Source organism: Diadema antillarum, unplaced genomic scaffold (genome assembly GCF_040938485.1).
Source record: "Diadema antillarum isolate AM-2024a unplaced genomic scaffold, OU_Dant_1.0 seq00000177_RagTag, whole genome shotgun sequence".
NCBI lineage: Eukaryota > Metazoa > Echinodermata > Echinoidea > Diadematoida > Diadematidae > Diadema > Diadema antillarum.
Window position 1 is genome coordinate 1,643,284 of NW_027271244.1, and position 24,007 is coordinate 1,667,290.

Genomic DNA, 24,007 nt, shown 5'->3' on the forward strand with positions numbered 1-24,007 from the left:
AATCTAGCCAACCAGTGCTTGCTCTGTAATACTAATTTTTTTTATTTTTTTTATTTTTTTTTTTTTTGGGGGGGGGGGTGGGGGTGGGGGAATTGATCCAAGACCAGCACTTTTAAAGCGTCAATGTCTGGTAGCTAGTCTCAAGCCAAGGACCCCTGGCATGATTTCTAACGTCATGATTCTATATTGCCTTCTTTCAGCCTAAATTAAGACAGCGAATAGTCAGTTTATGTATCTGAGACATTCATTCAATCCTGCAACAAGATAACGCTATCACTTCATGGGGTAGATCAAATCAAGTGTTGAAGAAAGATATGAAAGTGGTATGCCAAGGCAAATATCGCTAGGCGATGCTGCAATCACGTGGTGTGTATTGTGCTAGGTGAGAGGTACCCAGTTCCACCAGGGAAATGAGATGTTCCTCCTCGGTTCCACAGCATTATCATGCTGCTATCATGACAAGGTACTGTAAACTTCTTGAACTCGAGCTTGGCAAAGATGCATATGAGTTTGTGGAATAAAAAAGTTGTATTCTGAATTGCTGACCTGAATTAGGATAGGATTACGTTTTTTTAGAAAAAGCTCATTAAAAAAAAAAATTCAAAGGTACATTAAATACTGCATGACAGGGATGAATTGGCTTTGGGATTATTGTTAGCGTTCGCTAAAATTATAGGGCTCACACGGGTAAATAATTTCCCATAGAGACGTGTGTTAAAATTCAAATATTCGAAAAGTTCTCTAAAATAGCTGGGAGAAATGAGGTGTTTCATCAAATACTAACCTGGACAAGTGAGATACACGTATCTTCATCCATCAAATTCCCAAGGTGGGTTCTTCGGTTCAAACTCTGTCCAAGGGTCTGCAAAGCCAGACTACGAGTTCTTTTCACTCAAAATATTACCTGTTTTCTGTACATGCACCCAATGAAACATAGTCCCTTCAAATCCCACGAGAAAAGCTTTCATCTTCCAACCAAAATGCAGTTTGTAGAGGAATTCATACTAAATATCTGCAGCTATTCATTTTTTTTTTTGCCAAACTACATGATTGATTTTTAATTAATTTTTTCTTCATTTATTTTGGTATCTTTGGCACGAATTTGTGAAGAGGTCTGGAACATTCATTTTATTTACAGGTGTGAGCCCTATAGTAGTGTGTAACTGTACATCATAGGAACATGAGATGGTGCTGTACTGATGTGTAACCTAGAGTATTGCCGGTTACTGCTGGTTACTCGAATTATAAAGCTCAGAGAAGAAGACGACAAGGGGTAATTGGGGAGGGGAAAAAAATGCTTCTAGCCTTGAAGTGAGGCCAGATGTGTGGGATTGACTGCGATCATGGTAAGGCAAGCAAGACAGATTTCTTGGAATTTCAGAATTGGGACAGGGAATACTTTGCACCTGCATATGGATCCCTGGATGTTTGTTCATATTCACCGCATTTATAGCCGGAAGGTATGCAAGCTGTATGAGCTATACCACACGTTAAGGTACATGAACGTCTGCTGTATTGACGAGGATTTGTCTAATAGGGCTGACTTACAGATTTAGGCAGCCTATTCAAATTCAAGGCTACTTTTAACCCCAAAGGGCCCTGTGACGAGCTATTCAAGTCACTTGTTCCCACTAAATGCTGCGGACATGTGATAGTCATCGCTTTGTCAAGCAAGCTGCACCTTGGGCCAAACCGGAAAATAACACTGTTAAATATGAAATTTCAAGCACCATTTGTGTCTTATGAGAGAGTAACTCTTTTCGTAGAAGAAAAAATGTATGCTAAAAGTTATCAGCTTTGATATTGCTGTATAATGCTAAAAAGAATAATATGTCTGAAATTTGGATGAGGACATTTTGTCTTTCAGCAGTCATCTTTCATTTTTTAGGCAACCTCCCTTTGATGTTCTGTTTTCCTTTATATAATCATAAAAGTTTTTTGTTGTTGAAAACTTCACAAAATTATAACACTTAAGTCACCTCTTGATTAGGTAATATGGATGACTTTGAAAGATTTTGGTAGTTTATGGCATTTCAATATCATGCTTACCATAATAGTAGACTGTTAGGAACTATCAGAAAGGGTGCCTGAGGCTTGCCCAACATACAACTATGGAGCTCCATGGTACAACATAGTAGCAACTGATGCATGTTAGTACTTACACTAAAATTCATTTAGCTAGAACAGGTGAAATAAATACATCTCATTATGAAGCCTCGAAAGAGCACACTTGTCAGTTCGGTTAAATGTATTTTGATAAATAGTAAACCACCCTCTACTTCTTTTATGAGCTAGTTTTCTTTATTGGAGAGTTTTCAAAGCAAAGCTGCCCATCATTCCTCTAATGGTGGTTAGCCTTGCTTGAAATTATGACATACGGTTATAGAGGAGCAGTGGGCTTATTATGATCTAGAATTACAGATTGTGAGGTATAATATATATTTATTACAATATCCTACTCATTGTGCCACTAAAATTTATACTTGATTAAACACGATGGAAAAATGTTTAGGCATCACAAGTCAAAGAGGCAAATAACAGTCAAACCTGTCTGTAGCGGCCACCCAAGGGAGATGAAAAAAGTGGCCATTGTAGACAGGTGGCCGCTACAGCCGGGGTTGTTTACATGGCTTTTCTCTCTGAGGGTATTGTGTTTTGTGGCTGTATACGGCAGGTGGTCACTGTAGACAGGTGGTCACTATGGCAAGTTTGATTGTAGTGGGTATCTTATCCTTGGTTGCCTCATTGTGTAATGTGAACACAGTGTGATCAAAATTTAAACCCTCTTGGCACCAAGTGCTACCATCAGTGAAGCTAAGATAAGACAACATATCTTGTGAATGAAGGCCTCTGTCATACACACTATGATGCACATTTATCTCAGAATCAACAGAAATTTGCTTTTAAATACCCAGGTATTATACCTGAATGTAACAAGATAAAAGTTTTGAGCAATAGGCTAGTATACTGATATGGTCATTCTGATTGGGAAATGCCGATATGACATTCAACAAGTATGATGCTTTCTCTTTTTATTTAATCTGCAATGAAAAATCTTTGAGTTGAATGTCAAGAGAGAAAATTTTTGTTTCAATCTGTAACTTTCCTAGAAGTGTTTTGGTCAGCCTGTGGCGCAGATACCTAGCAACATTTGTGTGTATGTGTGTGGTGGCACAATTTTTTGACATTAGTGTGAATGGCCAAATATTTTCAATTTAAGTGTTCCTTGTGAATGCCTTTCAGCACCTGCCTCTCAGTACCAGGAAAAGGTTTTAGAGCTACATAATGTCATAATGTACATCAGGGAATTTTCAGGACAACTTTTGGCTATTATTATCTGTTGTGCTATTATATACAATGTAAATGTATTGGTAAAGTGGTCAATTTATCATGCATTTTATACGCCATGTATTAGAGCTAGTAAACTTCTATGTTTTTATTTAACTCCTTTTTTCCCCAATCCATGCAGTGCAAACATTTGTAATCTCTACGCATGTTTTTTCTTCCGTTGTTGTTGTTGTTTTTTTCATATCCCTGGATATTCCTAGTAACTTGGAATCTGAAGGGAAGAATTTGCATATAAATGAAAAGACACACACACACACACACACCATCAGATTTGACTGTGCTAACTGGCTCAAATTATACAGTGTATGTTTTATTCATGCATACTGCCCTGTAAGTGGCCAAGTAGAGTGTAGTCTGTTCACAGGGGTTGTTTTCCTGGAAAAGCGAGTCTGCGTGCTTATTGCATTATGCAGGTGTGCTTGTGAAAAGCAGAGCTGTGGAAAATTACGTAAATGTCACATGAATAATTATTTTTGGGGAGCTTCTCCTGTCAATAAATATGCATTTATTGACAGGACTGGTAGATCCTCGGATTGTGACTTTTGAGTAGGCCTCCCTTAGTCATAGTGTCTTTTTCTAAAGGCTTAAACTCCCCTTGTATGTATTTTCTCCTCTGTTAAATTGCAGTGATGTGGAGAGTAGACCAGGGCCCCGTTGCATAAAGAGATGCAATCAAACGGAAGTCAGAAAATTAAACATAAGTCAGGTATAGAGCAGCCAATCAGCATTGAGTATTCACATACTTTTTTCTGACTTATGTTTGATCTCAACTTCTATGCAGCAGAGCCCAGGATTATTATTTAATATAGTCAGTGTTTGTTTCCTTTCTGCTGTGGCTGCTTGAGAATTTCTTTGTAGTGCAACAATTGTTTTCCAACTATTTGACGCTTTCTTTGAAGAGGCATTGTTTCTAAATATTTTCTGTCTTCAGACATGGAATATTTCATATGATGCAATGTGTGTGTGTGTGTGTGTGTGTGTGTGTGTGTGTGTGTGTGTGTACATAGACACCCACATTGTACACTGCTGTCATTAAGTATGTATTTTGCAGGTCCTGCAAGGATTTCTGGCTTTAGGGGAAAAAACATTGATCTGAAGAACAAGAACTAAACATGTCTTAATTACTGCCATACGACAACAACAAAATCTGATGATGTACCTTTGAAAATGCATTGGAGTATCAAAGAGCACAAAACATTAGTCATTCATAGAGTATTCTCAGTCTTTTAATTTTCTCAGAATATTTAGTACTTGTTCATTTATTTTTTTAAATCACCACTTGCCAGCTGTTTTGATCCTTCTTTCCACGCATGGGAACAAACACAAGTTGTTTGTCCATTGTAGAGAGAAGAAAATTGATTCTTGTTAACAGCAAAATGAAAAAAAAAATAATTACTTGCAAAAAGGCAAAAATTGCTAGCTGAAAAAAAGAAAGTTCAGTGAAAATTTGAATTTTCCTGGCTATAGGTTATCCCTTGGAGAAAGTACAAGTTACCAGGAGTAGATATGTCATTATGTAGGTGCTTTTAGAGCAAGCAACCTCTGACTATACAGTGTAGGGGTATTTTGTCATAATTAAATTGCAGTGTAGATTCAGTGATAACACATACACCTAATCTATAATGCAGGGTATATCACATTTAATATCAAACACTGTGTCTAGACCTGTTGGCATGCAGTTATAGCCAATAAATAGCTCCAGCAGACTCCAAAATTAACTCTCCCTGGGAAAGCCCTGCATCTTGAAAATGAGTTAGGCGCCCCTGGCAGGCTCATGCATTTCCAGGAATGCTCGTCGCTCGAGAACACGATTTGACAACCTTGCTCAGATAACAAGTTCAGTTTTGAGGCCTAGCTCGGAATTTTCTACAAAACCAGAGTTTTTGTGATCAAATTCCTGATAAAGGTGCTTGATGTTTTATATTTAGTTTGGATTAAATTGTTGGGAAAAGCTGTGTTTTTTGTGTTCTTTCAATTGTGCTGTGTCTTGCAGTCAAGAATGTGCTAAAGTTTCCACGTAATGTTTTACTTTGGGGAAATGTAGCCATTTATTTTAAAACACAGGAGGCAGAAATGTGACCTACATTGTGGAAGGGTGTTTTTGGTTTTCATCTGTGTACCAACTCTTTTAGTCAGCGCACATACAAGAGTATCTCTTTGTAAAAATTAGTGAAAGAACATTGATGTAATGTCATGAGTAACATTGTCAACATTGATGTCATAATACTTATCATTTTGTACATGTTTGCTTGAATTTGATCAGTGTTGATATCGTTAACTGATGTTTGAAACTCCGAGGGAAATTCCATTCATATTATATATGTTGCTTTCTTTGATGGGAACAGAAAAATCAGAGAAATAATATCCCAAAAAATTCAGGGGGGAAAAGGTCTTACACAAGCACACACACACACAAAATTATTAATTGTTTGCATTTTTTTCCTGACAATACAGCATCAGAAGATTTATACGTTGTTCATGAAAAAAGAGAAACAAATTTTGATTCTAAAGCTCTTCTTTGTCTTCTTAGCTAGAAGTCTGGATGAGGATGAGGATGATATTTGGGTATGTCATAAATGACTATAGCTGACTTGAATTGAAATCTTCCAACTTATACAAGTAGATATCCTCGCCCCCCCCCCCCAAAAAAAAAAAAAAAAAGAAGAAGAAGAAGAAGAAAGGGGGAAAAGAATGACACGTGTAACACTTAATCTGGCACCCCACTTTTTCACCTGTGAAATGAGATAGATTGAACATGTCTCCATTTATTCCAGTAGAACTTGAAGGACGGCAGAAGAATGAAAGATGTATTTTATTATTGTTGTTTTTTTCCAGGAAATTTTTAAAGCATGAGGTTATTCAGACCTGCCATCATACCCACAAAAAAAAAAAAAAAAAAAAAAACTTCATTGACGTATCTCCCTCGTGGCATTTTTGCTTGTTCTCCAGAAGTACATCACATAGATGCAAGTCCAATGTTGCGTGTTGTTGCCCGTGTAATTTTGTATTTAAAACAATTTATGTAATGAAATGCATCTCCATTTAATTATTTGGTTTTTTAAGCATGATAAGGGATTGTGCATCTCTTCGATCACTTGATACATAAGTTGCTAGCCCCTCGGAACCAGAGATTGTCACCCCATAGGAAAATGAGCACTTGTTAAACCACAAAAGTCCAACATTTGTTCTTGGAAGGTAGTGTTCTACTTCCATACCTTTCCTTGAGAGTTGCATTCACTTTAGATTACTCTTTTGCACTGATCAAGGTATTGCTGATTGAATCCAGTGATACCATTGATACATTGCGCAATTTTGGAAAGTCATACCCTCCCACGATTTGAACTTGAATCCATGACAAACTTTTGGGTGAAGTCTCACAAACACTCATGCCAGCACTATTAAAGAAATACGTGATTCTTGGCAATGACAATATCATTTTCAAGGAAGTATAGGAAGGAAATCAGTCAGAACTATCAGAAATCTTGTAGAAAAGGTTATGTAATTCCTTGAAAAGTATGTTCATGAAGTAAATATGATTACATGATAAAACCATGATAAGTCATTTTATTCGTTATTTCCGTGAAGTGTCTGTAATGTCCTCGTCTGTCTCTCCATACTGAGGTAATTTTGCGGGTTTTTTTCTTTTCTTTTCTTTTTTTGCAAAGTTAGAAAGTAGAATGAATGTTTACAAAATTACCAACTCTCAAAAATAATTGTATCCCATAAAGCAAAATAAGCATTGGATATATTATCACTCTAAGTTGGATAATCAATAATGTTGCTCTTAAAGAAAAGTGACAAGTCTTTATTTCATTTTAGATGCAGATGTGATCTACATTCTGTATTAGAATACAAATACTTGTACTATACATCTGTGAGGCTATTAGTAAGAGTTACCCACAAAAAAAAAAAGGATGTTTGGGACAGTTTTGAAGGTACCAAGTGTGGATAATTTGTACTTTTAATACACCAGAACAAAATGATGTGTATTATTGGCTTTATAAAATGATGAAGCAGATCCTTGTTGTTTGATAAAGCACCCTTATCGGGCGTAGGTGAAACGATGAAATCTCACCTGGTCAATATTGCTATGTAATAAAGTACTAATGATCAGTCATTATACAGAACAGTTAAAATAAATGCTGTATCACATGTATACTCTCAACCAATCGGAGCAAGCTCCTTGGGTTAAAGTCTCAGGGAGTTGAGGTCCCTCGCATCAGAAATATCAAGAATGCCCCTTAAAGCAGCCCATATCTGTATACTATTAACTGTTCTGTATTAAATTCTGAAATCATGTGAAGATTGTATCCCTTTTTCAAACATCACAGAATTTTGCATTTACGTTAAAGAATAAGGTTTTCCATCATTGAGTATGAAGTGTTATGGTAATACACTTCAGAGTTTTCATAGGAGAAAAAAAAAAGAGTATGACCCCACTTAAATATATGCTCCCCTTTGTTCCTAGGAAAATGGCTGGATTGGTGGTTTTTTTTTAGTTTTTTTTTTTTTTCAAATAGATTCACTGGAAATCTGTTGTACTGTTTCCCCCTTTATTTTGAAGAAGTTTCCAGTGTCATTATTCTGAGGAAAAGGTCTGAATTATCTTCTTCTATGAATAAACCAGCTTCGAGAGGGAATCTAATTTTCAGGGTAGCAAAAGGGGCACACTAACTTTGAAACCAAGCAGGGAATCTGCACGGTTTGCGGAGGCAATGAGGTGTTCTCCTCTACTCAATTCCTCTGCTGATCTGTATGCAGGGCATTTCCTTTTTCCAGCTCTCTTCTGGCTGCTGTTATGTTCCTAATTATGTCTGTCTTCATGATCCCACTTGGCTTTCCACTCTTTTACATGTATCCTTTGCCTTTGTTGTTCTCTTGGCAATCTGACTTTATTTATATTTGCGTATTCTGAAGAGTATGCAGGTGTTTCTGGGAATGTCGGTAAGCTTGGCCCCTATTTCACGCCCATTTTACGAATTTGCTGACAGTGAGATTCGCCCGAGCCCTTCGAAGGTCACATGTAGCACCCAGAAATGTTGTAGCCTTTCCACGATAAAAGCCTTTCGCATGTTTTGCCCCGTATATAAATATCACATTTCCACGAAATCTGCGTTCCGCCCAGCGTCGGGCTCTGTCTACCATATGTCAGCAGCTCTTCATCTGCAGTGCCTGTCCATGGTTGAATTGTGTCTTCCAAAATGAGGGGGATGGATGGGGAGAGGAGGGGGATTTAAGGGGCTGGGGTATTTGAGGAACCTGCTAAAATGAGCTTTGATAGCTTTCTTTATACTTCATGAAATTATTTAATCATTGATAGCTAAAGGTGTACAAATACATCATAGGTATTGAACATTGGTATGGAACTAACTAGAGCTAGATTTTTGGATTTTTTTAAATATTTTTGAAATGCACAGCCTCCACCCCCCCCCCCCCCACCTCGGCCTCTCAGAATCAGAAATATCAAATATTAATTTATAAGCAAAACATGAGAGCAGGTTGCATTTAATAAAAGGGAAATAGAAAATGTGATTTGTAGCTTAAATCAGCAGTGGAATCAATATGAGTTATATTTTGCCAACTATAACAAATATTTTGCTTTGATATAGATAGAGTGTGGAAACATTCCCCTTCAATATTTTACCCCTTTCTAAAGTCCTACATCTCTATTTGAGTCCATACATGTAGATTTATTTATATATAATATACATGTATATACACTCACTTACATAACTTCAATGCTGGAAAAAATGAGGAGTACTATTTTGAGACTTGAATGATTGAAGATCAAATATTCCACATTTTGGAAAGACTATAATAAAGTGAACTGCTGTGTAACTTGCAAAACAGTGTTCCTGTTTACAGTACTCCTTTGTAAAGTTCTCCTTTTCTGGTTTGTGCTCCACTAAATAATCAGAAAAAAAGACATGCTGATATATGTAAAGAAGTATTGATGTAGAAAATGCTCACATCTCAGAAATTGTAATCAAGCAAAATTCAGAGAAACTGGCGTAGCACCCAAAATGGATAGTGGGGAAAAGGGCATTCTCCTTCCCCCCCCCCAAAAAAAAAAAAAAAAAACAACAAAAAACAACCATTTCTATTCTGTACCATGTCTGGACAGACTTTACCTGGATGTTCCCCGGATGTTCTTGAGAGACGAAGCACATAATGTTACCAATCCATCTAGGTAATGATCACAGCTCGGGATGAATGATGTGTGCACCATCTTGACAGAAATATCTTTTCCGGGTACATTACTTAGAATCCTCGGCCGTCCCTGGCCAGCTTGTTACAGATATGCACGGCCGCGAAAACGTATCACTGACACGTCACCTCCTCGGCTTTGCAGTCCTGTGCAGACCACAAAACCGTAGCAAACATTTGTACACATGTGTAGTAGTACAGGCAATATTGTCTACATAGACATTTAAATTTTACTGTTTTCTTCTTTGGAATTACATCTATAGTGTAAACACAATTTTCTCTTTTCTGAAGGATAGAATAAGTTTTAATCATTGATGAATAAGTATCGAGATTATAAAATCAGCAGTATTGTTAACAACCAGAACAGGATGGGAGTACCCTTCCACCCATAGGATAAAGTGTGTGCGTTGGTTGTATCAATACTTCGGGCTAAAGTTCCATCATCTGGGTAGCTTCTCCAGGTAAAATTTATCTCAAGAGTGTTTTAACTGGCAGTTTACCCTCTGGGTATCCTCTGGATGTTACCCCGAGTCAAGTCTACCCTGAACAGGGAAGCGTAACATCTTTCCAAAGGTTCTCTGCTCTCTACCTGGAGGTTGTCCACTGTTGCATCTTTCAGACACTATAACTAGCGTTGAGTAACACTGGGTGATTTCAAGTTCGGTGCTAGTGCTAGTGCTGGTGCTAGTGCTAGTGCTATTTCCCAAGCGAGGGCCTTAAAGGGGATGGCTAGTATCTGATCTGTGGGAATCAGTGGGAATGCTGAAGGATGATTGTTCCAATGCCTGTACAGTGTCAGGGCGATCGTTAACGGCCCGTTAACGATCGCCCCGTCACTGTACAGGCATGCTACCCTGGAAACATTAAACTGCACATTACTTGAATATGAGACCATTCTGAAACAAATAATTTTCACACAACAATAGATATATAATGTACTCTTAAATGAATCCCACAAGGATTGTAACATTATCATCTCCCAGCATTCCCATTGATTCCCACTTATCAGTTACTAGCCATCCATTATGGCATTAGATGAAAGAAAAAAAAAAGAACAGAAAGTGGGTCTATTTATTAATTTCAAGGAATAGATATGTTTAATGATTTTGGAGTAAAATGCATGCATTTATGAGTTGCTGTCCTTGCTAGTAGTTTGTACAAACTTTATGGGCTTCAACCTTATCAGCCTTTTCTTGTTTCAATAGAAAAGCTGGTTATTCAGCATAATTCCCAGAACATTTATGGATATGATCAGTTAGCAGATCCTGACACAGTTTTTCCGAGATACTACCAGAAGGGAGTGGAATCTTGGAATGGATGATACTCCATGGCATGGGAATGGAACGAGGAATTGTTTGCATTGGTACAATGAATACTGCTGATTGGGCAGACTGAGCTTTCAACTGACGTATTACCATGCATCCGTTCCTGAGTGTTGAATTTTTTGAAGTAAATTCAATTCTATGAAATTTCAGCCCAACTTCATGTCCAGTGTTAATGTTGTGCTTAGCCTAAATACACATCACACCTTGGAACACCATGGTCCGAATCCACGAAGGTGGTACAATTGAAACCATGGTTTAAACCATGGACAAAGACCATAGTTTTTATGTGGCGCCAAGTGTCGCATGGCCTATTTCGTAATGAAATCAGACATTTCGTAAGGAAATGGTCATTTCGTCAACGAAATGACTGATTTCATAATGAAAGAGGCCATGTGACACTCTGGCTTAAACCATGGTTTCAATTGTACCACCTTTGTGAATTCGGGCCATGGAGAGTCATAAGAATAGACAGGAAAAGTGAAACTTATTCTCATGAGTGCATGAGACTTTTGTCTTTTTTTATGCCTCCACCATGAAGTGTCACCAGAGGCATTTTGTCTTCGGGGTGTCTGTCCATCTTGCCGTCCTTCCATCCGTAGTCATGAATTGTACTCATCATAATCTTTATTCATGACTTACGACAAATATGTATATGAAGGCCGCTACCCAAGAATGCAAGAACCACTCGAAGATGGTGGCTGATGTGGCAAAAAGTGATTTTGCCTGTGATTTAGTTTTTGGCAAACCCTATTCACACTAGTCAATAAATGTATTTAATGTGCTGACACTGCTTAAATGTTGGATACATGAATAACATTTGACATGGCTAACTCGATGAACTCTAGCCATGCTACTTTCACTTTTACAGACATGCTGCCATTGCGCAGGCATAGCCAGCCGAAGTTCTGGACTAGCTTGATGTGATGATGGATGACACTGCGATTACAGTCATTTGTTGGAACTTGCATGATTTGGACGTCATCAAAAATCTGTTTACTTGTGCAACTTTTCCTAGTACTTTGGCGTGTGCCGTCTGAGTATTGGATGGTCATTCACACCACCAGTTGAAAATTGCCACAAAGTTAAACACAAAACGCAATATTTGACGTGAACGTTGCTAGGCAACCTTACCCAGAACTACCCTAATTAAACATTGCAAGAAAATTCACGGACTGGAATGTTTTTTCCAAGCTTTTGCATGAATATTGTTTTTCTGGGACATTTTCCAATGAGGACATTTTCCAATGAGAACACTCACCACAGAAAATTGATTTTTTTTTTTTGTCTGGCTTAATACATGAACAAACCAAATTTGGCCAGGCTTGATTTGCAAGGAACTCTGAGGTACAATTTGTAGAATGCATTTTCTTCTGATTACTCATTGATTGCTCATCATAATCTATACTTTTCATGGAATATATGTTCTACTATTGTGATTGTAATTGTGCCTGAAACCTATGTTCATCTGACTTCCGCAATATGTACACATTCGTACACTTTGTTCTTGGAAGTTATATGCGGAAATGCTTTGAAAATCCAGCGAACAGACAATGCCAGGCCAGAGGATTTCTCTGAATTCCGGTGTAGTTCTTGTTAATCATAGTTTCATATGTATTTATAGGTAGCCTATTGCCATTCCCAGTAGGACCGAGCCCTATTACTTAGCAAGGTTACACTCAAAGGGCATTAGAGACATGGGAGAGCTTCTTACCCTTGGTTTGTTTTGTTTGTTTGTTTGTTCATTTCCATCTGAGAAGATGGCTGGATAGCCCATATTTAGCTACCTTAGCTGGTCTTCCATGGGGTCCAGTTGGATGTGAGGTGAGACCACTTCACTGGGTTAAACACCCTGCTCTTTGCGATGAATGAATGAAGCGGGATCTTTTACGTGCATGAGTTGTTACTCTCTCATACACGGGACCTCCATTTTATGTCCTATCCGAGGGACAGTGTTTTGCCGCTTGCTAGAGGGGACGGTATGCTTACACACAACATTGCTCAGTCCAGACTCGGGTTAGAACCCGGGCCCTTAGGATTGTGAGGCAGACGCGCTACCGACTGAACCAACTCACCGCCCTGATTCTGACTAGGTACTACTTCTTAGGGAAATTCCTGCGTCACTGGACTTTTCCCAGGCTATAAAAGCGTAGTGCGGACGCTCAAGGGGACGTCTGGTCCCTGCGAAACTTGTTGGGTTCGGAGACAAAATTTGAAGGGGAGAGTGATCTTGGACTTGCAATCGATAGTGCCCGGCTGAACTCCTCAAATTTGCATACATGTGAGATCGGATGTCAAAGAAACTACTTTTTGCTGTTTCAGTGGCCGCTATTCCGAATGTGAATATTTTACACATGGTTTTGTACGATGCATCTGTGCGCTGTAACTAGTGCTGACTTTATGCATGAGGATTTTCTATTGGGTATGTTCTTTTTACAGCATTGTATTTTGTACACAAAGTGCTGATTTACTGATGGGAGGAGTGCTGATTTTGCTTGTTAAGATTAATTTAATTCAATTCAATTCAGTTTTAACCGTCCATTGAAAAAAAATATAGGAAATTGAATGCGGGATTTTAACATATAATTGTATATGATGGTGCTTAAAATGTCAAGAACAGGAAATAGTACACGATAAATAGATAAGTGAACATATACGAAGTCAAACTGGAAGAAACAATCGTGTAGAAGCCTGACATAAAACTGACTCAATTGGCATAATGTTAAAAACTCCCCAAATCTTTCCCTGTTGCCTACATGACTGATCCCAGTCCCAGTCCCTCCCCCCCCCCATGTACTGTTTGCTCTTTTTGAGAGAGGATTGCACGGACTGCATTATCGAGTATTTTACTCAAAGATAGGTGAACTTTGCTGTAAGCTAATAGAATCATATATAGCTTAGGGTGCATTTGTGCTTCCATTTTGGGGGCCAAAATCAGGCTTTTGAAACGTGATTAGTGCAAAACGCTGTTGCGTTCATGCTCACTTCGATAGAAACGCTGATTCAAAACGCCGATCCAAAACGCACAAAAAGGTGCGTTTACGATCGGCGTTTCTGACTAATTACGTTTGACGGGGAAGCATGAACGCAACAGCGTTTCTAAATGGGTTTAGAGTGACGTCATCTAAACGCCTTTCCGGTTCACGTTAAAAAGCGCGCGCCCGGCCAGCCAGCTACCCTGGCCTGTGCAGTTTTCCCATGTACTGCGCATACGCATGTCTTTCCCAGCTGCTCTCCCAGGCCAGGCCACCGATCGCAGCGCACGCCCCAATTTGATCTGCCTCTGCTGAGGTCAGCGAAGCAATCGCAAACGCTCTTTCCAAGGCTCGAAGAAAGTGAGCATAAACAGTGCTCCCGTGAACGGCGTTTTGAATCAGCGTTTTGAATCAGCATTTCAAAACGCTGATTCTACCTTCGCAAATTGAGCATAAATACACCCTGAGAGAAAGGAGATACCATGAGCAAAAGCTAAAACAGACAGGCGTGATCGGTAAAAAAAAGTGACAATGACAAGAGGCGCCAGTGGGGCCAAAGAGGAGACTGTCCAAGTCGCGATGGTCCCCCGCAGGTTGGGGACAGTCTATAGTAGCGTGGGTGGTCAGTCATAGTGAAGATGAGATCTGTTTGACCATCCCAGAGGTGCGCTACCTAGTCTGAAGGCAGGTTTAGTACATTTTATTTTTAGCAATCTGCTGGTTCCTGCATACTACAGCTGCTTTTGTGCACACCCGAAATGAACAGTTTTTGAAAGTCGATTTTGGAACACGTTGCGAAAACTGATAATTCTCATTTGTGAACACAAAAAAGAAGTTTACTCTACCGATAGGCGTCGTGATGAGAAAATAAGTCCTGTTTGATTTGAAAAAAAAAACTCTGCCGATAATTTGCTATGCATGGTGTCTGTGAGTGGCACAGAGAGACGCCGTAAATTTTAAAAATTCCATAATACAACTGGCCACAGTAGGACCGCACAGTAAGGTACCTGGGGTCATGTTCTGTTGATTTGTGTAAGCACGGTGGCAGTCTAGAGATTTCAAAGCATTTCATTTACAGACAAGTATCTTTTTTTTTTTTCTGTTTTCAATTCCAGCTTGTGTAACTTATTTCCACTTCTGAATATTTTCCTGGGTGACCATGAGAGGAGATGCTCCTACCCGGAACTCTTGATGGCATTTCGGGGGAAAGACCATGAAATTACAAAGTTACAAGTACAGTAATTGGAACAGGTGTGGACTGAAGAGGTGTGTGTTCCGGAGTGAACAGACTCTATACGCCGTTGCACCTGCACCCTGTTTTGAGTAATGTATGTGGGAGTAAGTGATTGGACATATTTAACATTTTTATGGTTGTACGTGTGTACATGTGTATGTGTATTGTGTGTGCAAAATTTAATAGATAGGAAACTATGGAAAAACTTGTGATAATTTTGTGGGAACCAATTCATGCCTCATTTGTTATTACATTATGTGTATTTCAATAACAGAAGTAGTAATCCACAAGCATTTGCTATGAAGTGATTGTTTGTATTGGTATGATATCCTACTCTATGTAGCAATTTGATGTACAAAGTATATATACCCACGATGTTACAGACTGCCAAATATGAACATATAGTATATGAACTAGTTACATGTATATGCAAATGATTATAAAACCTGTTGGAGGATGATAAGTTTCTGTTCTAATATTTCTTTTAATAGTCCAGAAAAGAATGAAAATGAAAGAAGCCATTGTGAATATTCAATCAATGCACTTATCTTGTTATTCCAGTATCCACATTATTAGATGCAGTTTCATCAAGCAATGTCACTGTGCTTTCACTGTGTACAAGATTTTTTATTAGTACTTTCTGTACAAGATTTAGATTTGTACTTTTAGTACAAGATTTTTTATTAGTACTTTCTGTTTAACGTGAACTGTTTTCATTTATCTTCTTTTTTCAAAAGACAACTATCATTTTAAGTACAGCCCCATTAGTTTATGATAAAGGCATCGACGGCAAAAGACAAATTTGTATTCAAAATGTCACAGTATGTGTAGAAGATACACATGTAGTTGAGATGCAAATTTTTCTGCAATCATTATCCTTAAATGTTCTAAAAATAAATGAAGCAAATCACACCAACATAAATGTTTGTGTCATAAACTTTTTTGTTGTTGCTGGTTTTGTTTTTTGTTTGTTTGTTTGCTTTTTTTGCTAGTCACATAATCAATATCTATGTTATTGTCTTTATTTCGGACACAAACTATTTGTGCACTTATGTCACATGATGTCTTATCATTGGAGGAAGTATATACTCTTAAGGTACCAAGTCATTTTTTCCTTCTCTATGGAAACTACCCAAAACTGCACTGTACAATGTATACTCAGGGATCTCGCCAGCGTATATCACCCTTGTCGGCCCCGACAAGCGTGCGGTTTGAAGAAGCAATTGCCGACAAGGGTAAAACTTGCCGACAAGGGTAACACCACGCGTGAACTTGCCGACAAGGGTAACTTGCTTGACGAGCTAAGTTCGGACCAATTTCTTGCCTTTTTCAGTCTTTATTATCCGGCAAGAAAAGAAGCTAGATGTTGAAAGCAGCAGCAGTTTACATACTTGTACAAGCGCAAAAATTTACCCACGCAGTCACCGCACCGATCACAACAACGCGGCTCAACAGAGCGACATACTAGCTGATACCAGGGAGGTCTCACCTCCCTGCTGATACACACCACATCACACACTTGCTCACTCACATGCGCTCTGATTTGGGATCCACACACACATGCACAAGCACCCAGCCGGCCACTTACAGCCGCCTGCGTGTACAACGGTACAGTGTATTGTGAGAGGGAGGTTAGAGAGGACGGAAAGAGAGGGTCGGAGGCCGAAGGAGGCTGAGGAAGGCTGACACGTGCTCGCTTGTTGTCACGCTTGTTGTCGGGTTACGCAAAAACAAACGATATGAAATGCATGCCCCCCTCCGCCAAATGTTGTATTTTATTTTTTTTTTTTTTGGCTGCTTTGGTTTGTTTGTTAGTTTGTCTGCCTGTCTGTCTCTCTATTCGCAAAATAAGTCAAAATTTGGGAACAGATTAGGATGAAATTTTCAGGAACAGTTGGTTGGTAAAATGGCGCAAGGAACAGATGATTAAATTTTGATAGTGAGCAGGATTTATAATACCACCGAGTGACCGCCAGGATCCAGGATCTTTAGACTTTGTTTCGTATATTTGAAAGGATTCGTATCAATTCTTTAGGAAGCTGGCCATCGGCAATGACGCAAAATTAGATGCGTTCAAAGCATTGCCGCAGAGAGAAAATTAACTCCATTTTTCGTTAAAAAAAGAAAAGAAAAAAGAAAGCAAAGTAAGCAAATGCAAATTGTTATTTAGGCTTTGGTAGTTTCAGTGGGTTATTTTTTTTTTAATCTAAAAAGCCATGCGTTCCATTTTAGCCTTTTCAATTTCTATGGATTTGTAAACGTCATTCGTGAATATTCCATTTTCCTTCTCCGGGCCGAAATTTATAGTAATTCTGTCATGATGGTCTTTCAAGTTCAACGTATACGTAATGCTCCACGTGCTTCTGGCTTGGTTTGTTAAAAGGTGGGTTAGGGGGCCTTCATGGGCAGAAAATAAATGATGACCATTCATCAATGTTCCCAGTTGGTTTACATGCTATGTACACGCTGTTTACGACCACTGAAGCAAGGTGGCAGTACGCGCGACATTCTTTATCTGACACCTGGCTTTCGTGGAAATTTCGTGGAAATTTCATGATATCAAGTTTCCCCACTGCTTGAGGTCGTGCTTTTTTTTTATTCTTCATTACGAACATCAATTTGTTCAACTTGAAAAGTGTAGATAATTTGCTTTGAGGACGTGTTTCTTTTTTTTTTTTTCATTGCAGCATCGGTAACATTTTGTTTTGTTCATCGTCCCTGCATGGCAGGGGTTCATGGGAGGAGAACGATAGGAATGACTGGGGAGAAAACAAACTGAAAGAAGGAAGCATCTTTTGAGCGAGCTGTCTTTGTTTTTCTCTACACCAGCATCAGTTATCGCCACCAAGATTCATTTTTTTTTCGTTACTCCGACAGATTAATGATAAAATGATGCTAGATTCTTTATTCTGAAGGTTCGTTAATCCAAAAAATGATTAAGAAAAAATGTCCGTTCATTTCACAACGAAATCAGTTTTGTTATTTCGAACGTTTCTGTCAGTGAAATTTCGGAATAAAACGACGGCACAAAACAGCGTGTTTTCGTACTCTATAAGGGTCTGTTATTCCGACAGAAGTAGTAATGATGAAATAATAATAGATTCTTTATTCTGAAGGTTCGTTAACCGAAAATTGAATAAAGAAAAATGTCCGTAAATTTCAAAACGAAATCAGTGCGTCATTTCGAACGTTTTGCCAGTGAAATTTGGAATAAAACTGCCCCAAAAATAGTTGCACTTTTTTTACTCTTAGGGTTCGTTACTCCGACAGATTAATAAAAAAATAATGCTATATTCCTTATTCTGAAGGTTCGTTAATCCAAAAATGATTTTAAAAAATGTCCGTTCATTTCAAACGAAATCAGTTTTGTTATTTCGAACGTTTCCGTCAGTGAAATTTCAGAATAAAACGACGGCCCCAAAACGGTTACAGTTTTCTTTTACTCTGAAGGTTCGTTACTGCGAAAGAATAACGATATAATACTTTAGATTCTTAATTCTGAACGATCGTTAATCGGAAAACGATAAAGAAGAAATGAAAACGGTTACAGTTTTCTTACCCTCAGGGTTCGTTACTCCGAAAGAATAATGGCAAAATAATACTCTACATTCTTAATTCTGAATGATCGTTAATAGAAAAATTATAAAGGAGAAAATATTCGTTTATATCCAAACGAAATCAGTTTTGTTATTTCGAATGTTCTGCCAGTATAATTTCGGAATACAACAACGGCCCCAAAAGGGTGTTTTCTTATTCTGAAGGTTTGTTATTCTGAAGCAATAACGATGATAGATGATAGATTCCTTTCTGAAGGTTCGTTGATCGGAAAATAATAAAGAAAAAATGCTTGTTAATCTTCGAACGAAATCAGTTTTATTTTGAACATTCATCTGTAGTACCGACCTTTGGTGTTGTTGTTGTTTTCGATTACAAACCTTCGAAGTACTCAGTAATGAATCGTTTCATTTTATGATTAAACAAACCTTCGGAATAATGACCATCATTACATTTTTGTATGATATCTCTTTGATGTCACGGCCAAACTACCGCAGTATACCCAGAAAGGAAAGTGCAACGATGTCCCGAAAGTTCTCGATCGCTTCTCGCGCATCTGCATGCAATAGGCCTACCACGTGGTCGAGCAGACGGCGAGAAAGCAACACGGCGCGCGTTGTTGCGATGCAGAGGCGGCTAATTATTGCAACAGTGAAACAGGAAAGGCCTAAAAGAAATCGGAACCTCCACCATCGGCACCTACTTCTCTTTCATTTATTATTTAGGAACTGCCGCTAACAAAAGGTATGGAGTTTCTGCATTGTTTCTGTGAGAATATGCCCCTCACAACGTTCATTACATCTCCGTGAAAATGTCGCATTTAGTGGCATTTTAGCGGCGATTTATCCGTGTTGTATTGAGCATTAGCGAAGGCTTCCGCGCTTCGCGCGGGAGGGGGAACCCCCCTCCCGTACCCACCCCCAGAACAGCGCTCATAAATGCCGACAAGCGTGAAGATATTCCTGGCGAGAACCCTGATACTCCCCTTTTTTTTAAGGGTTATCTTTTCCAAGTTACATGTATATATGTATGAAAGCATGTCTGTCCTTTTTCAAAAACCAAGCAGCAAAGGGGATTCTATCACTTACGCCACAAAGCCACTTTGCAAACGTAATCTCTCAGCTATATCAGATAATCTTTCTGAGAAACTCCTCGTGAATTGGTGATAACAGGGTGTTATTGTTTCATAGGAATGCTGTGATAATGATATGCATGCTTCTCTGTCAGTGGAGGTGTGTATACATTCTTGTTTAATACTAAGATTGCCTCTAGATATATTATTTTAGTAAGTTTTTCATGTCTTCCTGTTAGCAAGAAAAAGTTCTTGAACGTCATTGTGAAGTTGAGACTTTGGCATTTCAGTACTGAGGGGAGTAGCTCAACAATTCATCTTATTGTAGATTTTAATCAATGACTGGAAAAGGCTGTTACACAGAATATAAAACTACATTGTAGTATGCAGTGAGTGATTTTGCAACTCTTTCCTGACATATTCTGATTCTAGAAAGGATCCCAGCTGCCCATGTGTTCGTCAGTCCTCGGTTTATATTTGGTTTTTTGCTGGTTTTGCAGATTTTTTTTTTTTTGAGAAAATTTGATGGCTGACATTTCAAAGTTGTTATTCATTCTTATTTCTTCAAAATATCAAATTGTAATCATACAGGGAAAAAAAAATCAAAACCCCATGGAAACAATATTCTGTAGTAGAGAGGATATCTGAAGCAGCCACATTTTCTGAGATTTCTTTTTTCTTTTTCTTTTTTCTTGCATGAATTTAAGAGTTGACTTATATTTTCGACAAATTGTGAAAATATTGCTTCCCGGAATAGAATCAGATGCAATGTTTATCATCTCCAAGGTGGGAATATGCTTACATTTTCTCATTTTGTGGATGTTTCCTACCATAAATCTGTAAAAAAGAAGCATAAAAAAGGCCATTTTAGGGAGGGAAATCTTTATGTTGATGAGATTATCTATTTTCCTTCATCTATTTGTCCTTCTTAACTACTCATTGTAGCCATCTTCAGTTTAATCTAGTGCAGTGCTTAATATTTCTTGTACAGGTAAAATGCCTTTATCACAACTAATTCCAGTTTTCATTAATAACATGCTGAAAACGTGTATGGTAGCACAAGTATCATATATCACATGATATGCAGTTGCAGAGCCCAGAGCAAAACAATGTGCTGTAATTTTGAAGTGTCGCATTATTGGCATATTTAAGTGTCTTTTCGTGGAATTGCTTGTTAGGTGGTTTTTGCTGTCCCTCAAGTAGACGGCAGTATCATATGTCCAATACATAGAAAGCTAATATGACATGGAAGAGTCATCACTGACTACTTAGAGGGAATTTCTTTTGAAGAGTCCAGTTCTCATGAAGTGAATGTGACTTGACATGCTCCCAAACTGGGATAAACCTTGTGTATATTTCTTTTAGCAGGTTTTAACTAATACTAGATACTTGAAACTGCCACACGGAAAGGGGAATTCCTCTGAATTTTTGCAGCTTGTACTAAATCAGAGATTACAAATTACTTAGATTTCACTTTCAGTGTAGAGTAACCTTGTCCACATCTCCTATTCAGTCAGGTGCTGTTGATTCTCAGCACAGTGGTCAGAATTTAGGCCACAAACTGACCTGCATGCCCAGTTTCCGTAATCAATCGGTTGATTTTCAGTAGCCCTGTCATTCACACAGATTTACACACAGTTAAGCCAGAGAGACAGTGAATATGTATAATGCATACATATGACATTGTATTATACTTTTGATCATTACATCGCAGGTGGTAGGGAAGAACAAAGAACATGATGCTGTATTGCCTGTACTGTAAACACACACATTTTTTTCACATTTCCACTACTTTTGGCTAGCACGACAACTTTCTCTGCACATTCTGAATGGGTTGACAATCATGCAGCATGAATTCAAGAATCTGCGAATATCTTTTTCTGTAAAATAAAAGCATAGACATCTGCCTTGAATATTCAAGGCTGTGTTGCCTGTACAGTAAACACACAAATTTTCTCACATTTCGCATTACTTTTGGCTAGCGCAACAACTTTCTCTGCACATTCTGAATGGGTTGACAGTTGTGCAGCATGAATTCAAGAACCTGCGAATATCTTTTTGAGCCACTCAGCATGGAAAATTTATCGCGCAAAAATATGGACATTTACAGTATACAATTTGAACGTGCCATGCTGCTGCAGTAGGTACAGAAGACTTCTACAGCTGTGTGAGTTCAGCACATACCAAGTATGGTAAAAGTGGAAATTTTCACCTTGTGGAAATTTGTGTGCAGTTTGCAAAAATAAAAGCGTGCGAGTATTTTTGCTTGTTATATGTACCACTGTGTAATACCTGGAGTCTGCAGAATTAAAAACACATGAAATTCATCTTCCTCGGCAGAGTGCGAAAAATTACTCACACAAAAATATCCACATATGCGGTACACTACATCATAGCCAAGAGTGGTCATGACCTGTGGAATCTGGCAAGGCAAGCAAACTGTTCTTACCTCTGCCAAGGAGGTTACATGTATGTTTCTGTCAGCACTGATTTGTTTGTCTATTTGCAAAATAAATCAAAAAGTTGTGAACGGGTTTGGATGAAACATACAGGAAGAGTCGATAATTACACAAGGAACAAGATGATTAAATTTTTTAATTTTGAATAATTAGATTTAATCTGGGAATTTTTCTGAACTTTTGAAGGATTTTTTTCATCTTTTGGCAAATAGGGTGACCCGGTCAATGAACTTGGGAGTTCAAGCTGCGCGTATTTGAGGTTTGCATACGCGCACTAAAGCACATGCTCTGCTCAAGGCGCTGCGCAGCAGGAAGCTGACAGGTAAGCGCAAGGCTTCTTTATCACTGGATACTTAGGCCAATTTTCAGAATGCATGTATGGATGGAAATGAGCTGCTTGGGGGAAACTGCACTTTCCGAGTGATTTTCTGGTTTTATTTTGTTTCTTCCAGACTTATGGAACTGTTACAATGTAGCAAATATAGATGCAATGAATTCAACTCTTGCCCTGATATGCTTTCTTTATGATAGGATTTAACATTGGCAAATAGGATTGAGATCTAGCAGCTTTCTTGGGTAATTAGGTGATTAGGTCATCAAACTTCAAGATCATTTCAGAGTATCTCATTTATCCTGGACAAATTTCACCTTCATTTTAATTTTCAGCATGTTTTAGCACATTGAATTTTCTTTCGAATTATTACACAGTTTTTCAATTAGATGACATCATCACCGTGTAGAAATATATTGAAGTTAACATTGTAAAATTCAATTACTTTACTTTTATTTTGAGATGCCAATTGACATGGCTTTGTTCATTGAGCAATAGCTCACTTGAACAATTTTTCTTGCAGCTTTTGACATGCAGTAGCTGACACTATGGGCATAGTACTGTGTCCTCCATTTTTTGATTGGATTTTGGAATCACGTCTAAAAATTTGGTTGAAATTAAAACTTAGACTCATGTGTGGTGCTAATGTGTGTGGGCAGAACCTGTAACTTATCATGCGCAAGATGCCTTGTTGGGCTCATGTGGCTGGCAATTTTTGTTTTTCCTTTTGAAATCTGTTCTTTGATATACCAGGTACTGTACATCTGTAAGGCTTTGTGACCAATTGCTGCCAATCACTAATTTCTATTCAAAGTCAAGTATTCAATAGTTACACTATACCTTCACATGCATTTTCCAAACTTGAAGTTTAGATCAAAAACTTAACTGTCGATGATTAGCTCCACTTGTGAATTCACGACACGCACCTTAACTTTAAGTTACAACTTACGAGCGAGCCCCACCCGATGATTACAACGTAAGTGCAGAGTCTGTGCTAGATGATCTTATGCCCATACAAAATAGCACAGCAAAAAAGATGCGAGGTTCATGCAATAATCAACCCCCCCCCCCCCCCCCCCCCCGTGGCTTGTGGAGAGTGCGTAAACCCTAAAATGTCTCGTGGTTTTAATCATCGACTAAACTTTAAGATTGCTAACTTTCAAGTGCGTCCACACGGTGGTAAACTACAAGCTAATCATTGAGAGTTAAGTTTTTGACCTAAACTTAAAGTTTAGGAACAGCGTGTGAACCTACAGATTTGCATGTTCCTTTGTTCTACACCCCTTCATCTTCCATCACTCCAAAGTATTTCCATCAGGGATAACCTCAGGTGGTGTGGCTTCTGAGGTACTAGTAACCTCAGAAGCCACACCACCTATCCTGTCAGAGGAAGAGCCTACATTGTATTTAGTAGCTCCTACACTTTCTATCCTACTCTTTATTTCTTTCCCTTTCGCTCCACCCACGCTGTCCGGGATCACGTGAATGTTTGATCAATCATTAT

General features: G+C 38.4%; 1 protein-coding gene across 1 annotated transcript in view; it reads left to right on the top strand.

The window, feature by feature from the left end:
• Nucleotides 1-24,007, top strand: part of LOC139728390 (tyrosine-protein phosphatase non-receptor type 1-like) — a gene marked incomplete at its 3' end in the record, with an annotated part of 78,922 nt that overhangs the window by 47,124 nt on the left and 7,791 nt on the right. The window lies entirely within an intron of this gene.